This window comes from Olea europaea, chromosome 15 (assembly GCF_002742605.1).
Source record: "Olea europaea var. sylvestris chromosome 15, O_europaea_v1, whole genome shotgun sequence".
NCBI lineage: Eukaryota > Viridiplantae > Streptophyta > Magnoliopsida > Lamiales > Oleaceae > Olea > Olea europaea.
In genome coordinates, this window is record NC_036251.1 from 28,207,210 (window position 1) to 28,210,952 (window position 3,743).

A 3,743-nucleotide genomic window follows, 5' to 3' on the forward strand; every position below is an offset into this window, starting at 1 on the left:
GCCATTTCCAATCAACCTGCCAAATTTCGGCCCATTTTGACACCGTCGCGACAAATGACGAAATTCTCCCAGGTGCTGTTTTTCTTTGTTAATTTTCTATCCAACACTTCGTCAACCTGACATAATTAATAAGAAAATTAATTATTCGGAGGCCAAAGCGAAGGAATTTGGCTAAAATCCTGTGATCCCAGGTCTGTGCCCCAAGTCCAATTTCTGGGGCCATTTTAGATAAACCTGCGAAATATCGGCCCATTCCGACACCATCGCGACAAATGACAAAATTGACCCTGGTGCGGTTTCGCGTTGTTAATTTTCTATCCAACACTTCTTCAACCTGACTTAGTTAATACGGAAATTAATTATTCGGATGCCTAAATGAAGGAATTTGGCTAAAATCCCGTGATCCCGGGTCTGTGCCCCGAGTCCAATTTCTAGGGCCGTTTTCGATCAACCTGCCAAATTTCGGCCCACTCCGACATCGTCGCGACAAATGACGAAATTCCCCCTGGTGCAGTTTTGTGTTGTTAATTTTCTGTCCAACACATCTTCAACCTGACATAATTAATACATAAATTAATTATTCGGAGGCCTAAACGAAGAAATTTGGCTAAAATCCTGTGATCCCGGGTATGTGCACCGACTCCAATTTCTTGGGCCGTTTCCAGCCAAACTGCCAAATTTTGGCCCATTCCGACACCGTCGTGACAAATGGCAAAATTGCCCCTGGTGTGGTTTTGCGTTGTTAATTTTCTATCCAACGCTTTTCCAACCTAACATAATTAATACGGAAATTAATTATTCGGAGGCCTAAACGAAGGAGTTTGGCTAAAATCCCGTGATCTCGGGTCTGTGCCCCGAGTCCAATTTCTCGGACCGTTTCCAAGTAACCTGCCAACTTTCGGACCATTTCGACACCGTTGCGACAACTGACAAAATTGCCCCTGGTGGGGTTTTACGTTGTTAATTTTCTGTCCAACACATCTTCAACCTGACATAATTAATACGGAAATTAATTATTCGGAGGCCTAAACGAAGGAATTTGGCTAAAATCCCATGGTCCCGAGTCTGTGCCCCGAGTCCAATTTCTCGGGCAATTTTGAATGAACCCGCCAAGTTTCGGCCCATTTCGACACTGTCACGACAAATAATGAAATTTCCGCTGGTGTAATTTTTCTTTGTTAATTTTCTATCCAACACTTTTTCAGCCTGACATAATTAATACGGAAATTAATTATTCGGAGGCCTAAATGAAGGAATTTGGCTAAAATCCCGTGATCCCGAGTCTATGCACCGAGTCCAATTTTTGGGGCCTTTTCCAATCAAACCTGCCAAATTTCAGCGCATTCCGACACCGTCGTGACAAATGACGAAATTGCCCCTGGTGCGATTTTGCGCTGTTAATTTTCTGTCCAACACATCTTCAACCTGACATAATTAGTACGAAAATTAATTATTCGAAAGCCTGAACGAAGGAATTTGGCTAAAATCCCGTTTCCCCGGGTCTGTGCCCCAAGTCCAATTTCTCGGGCCGTTTCCGATCAATCAGCTAAATTTCGGCTAATTCCGACACTGTCGCGACAAATGACAAAATTGCCCCGGTATGATTTTTCTTTGTTAATTTTCTGTCCAACACTTCTTCATCTTGACATAATTAATACGTAAATTAATTATTCAGAGGCCTAAATGAAGGAATTTGGCTAAAATTCCGTGATCCCGAGTCTGTGCCCCTTGTCGAATTTCTGGGCCCGTTTCCAATCAACCTGCCAAATTTCGGCCCATTCCGACACAATCGCGACAAATGACGAAATTGGCCCAGGTGCGATTTTTCTTTGTTAATTTTTAGTCCAACACTTCTTCAGTCTGACATAATTAATATGGAAATTAATTATTCGGAGACTTAAACGAAAGAATTTGGCAAAAATCCCATGATCCCAGGTCTGTGCCCCGAGACCAATTTCTGGGCCGTTTCCAATCAACCTGCCAAATTTCGACCCATTCCGACACCGTCTCAACAAATGACGAAATCCCCTGGTGTGGTTTTTCTTTTTTAATTTTCTGTCCAACACATCTTCAGCCTGACATAAATAATATAGAAATTATTTATTCGGAGGCCTAACCGAAGGAATTCGGCGAAAATCCCGTGATCCCAGGCCTGTGTCCTGAGTCCAATTTCTGGGACGATTTCCAATTAAACAGCCAAATTTCAGCCCATTTCGACATCGTTGCGACAAATGACGTAATTGCTCCTCGTGCGATTTTGCATTGTTAATTTTCCGTCAATCACATCTTCAACCTGACATAATTTATACAGAAATTAATTATTCGGAGGCCTAAACGAAGGAATTTGGCTAAAATCCAGTGATCATGAGTTTGTGCCTCGAGTCCAATTTCTAGGGCCGTTTCCAATCAACCTGCCAAATTTCAGCCAATTCCGACACTGTCGCGACAAATGACGAAATTTCCCCCAGTGCGATTTTTCTTTGTTAATTTTCTATCCAACACTTATTCAATCTGACATAATTAATACGAAAATTAATTATTCGGAGGCCTAAATGAAGGAATTTGGCTAAAATCCTGTGATCCTGGGTATGTATCCCGAGTCCAAATTCTCAGGCCGTTTCCAATAAACCTGCCAAATTTTGGCCAATTCCGACACCGTCACGACAAATGACGAAATTTTCCTTGGTGCTATTTTTCTTTGTTAATTTTCTGTCCGACACTTCTTCAACTTGACATAATTGATACGAAAATTATTTATTCGGAGGCCTAAACGAAGGAATTTAGCTAAAATCCCATGATCCCGAATATGTGCCTCGAGTCCAATTTCTCGGGCCGTTTCCAATCAACCTGCCAAATTTCGGCCAATTCCGACACTGTCGCGACAAATGACGAAATTTCCTTTGGTGCGATTTTTCTTTGTTAATTTTCTGTTCAACACTTCTTCAACCTGACATAATTAATACGAAAATTAATTATTCGGAGGCCTAAACAAAGGAATTTGGGTAAAATCCCGTGATCCCTGGTCTGTGCCCTGACTCCAATTTTTGAGGCCGTTTCCAATCAACCTACCAAATTTCGGCCTATTCCGACACCATCCAACAAATGACAAAATTTCCCCTGGTACGATTTTGCTTTGTTAATTTTCTGTCCAACACATCTTCAACCTGATATAATTAATACGGAAATTAATTATTAAGAGGCCTAAACAAAGGAATTTGGCTAAAATCTCGTGATCCCGGGTCTGTGCCCCGACTCCAATTTCTGGGGCCATTTCCAATCAACCTGCTCCAATTTCTGGGGCCGTTTCCAATCAACATACCAAATTTCGGGCAATTCCGACACCGTTGCGACAAATGACGAAATTTTTCTAGGTGAGGTTTTGCATTGTTAATTTTCTATCCAACTCATCTTCAACATGACATAATTAATATGGAAATTAATTAGTTGGAGGCCTAAACGAAGGAATTTGGCTAAAATCCCGTGATCCCGAGTCTGTGCCCCGAGTCCAATTTCTCGAGCCGTTTCCAATCAACTAGCCAAATTTCGACCCATTCCGACAACCTCACGACAAATGATGAAATTTCCCCTGTTGCGATTTTTCTTTGTTAATTTTCTGCCCAACACTTCTTCAACCTGACATAATTAATACGGAAATTAATTATTCGGAGGCCTAAACGATGGAATTTGGGTAAAATCCCGTGATCCCGGGTCTGTGCCCCGAGTCTAATTTCTGGGGCCGTTTC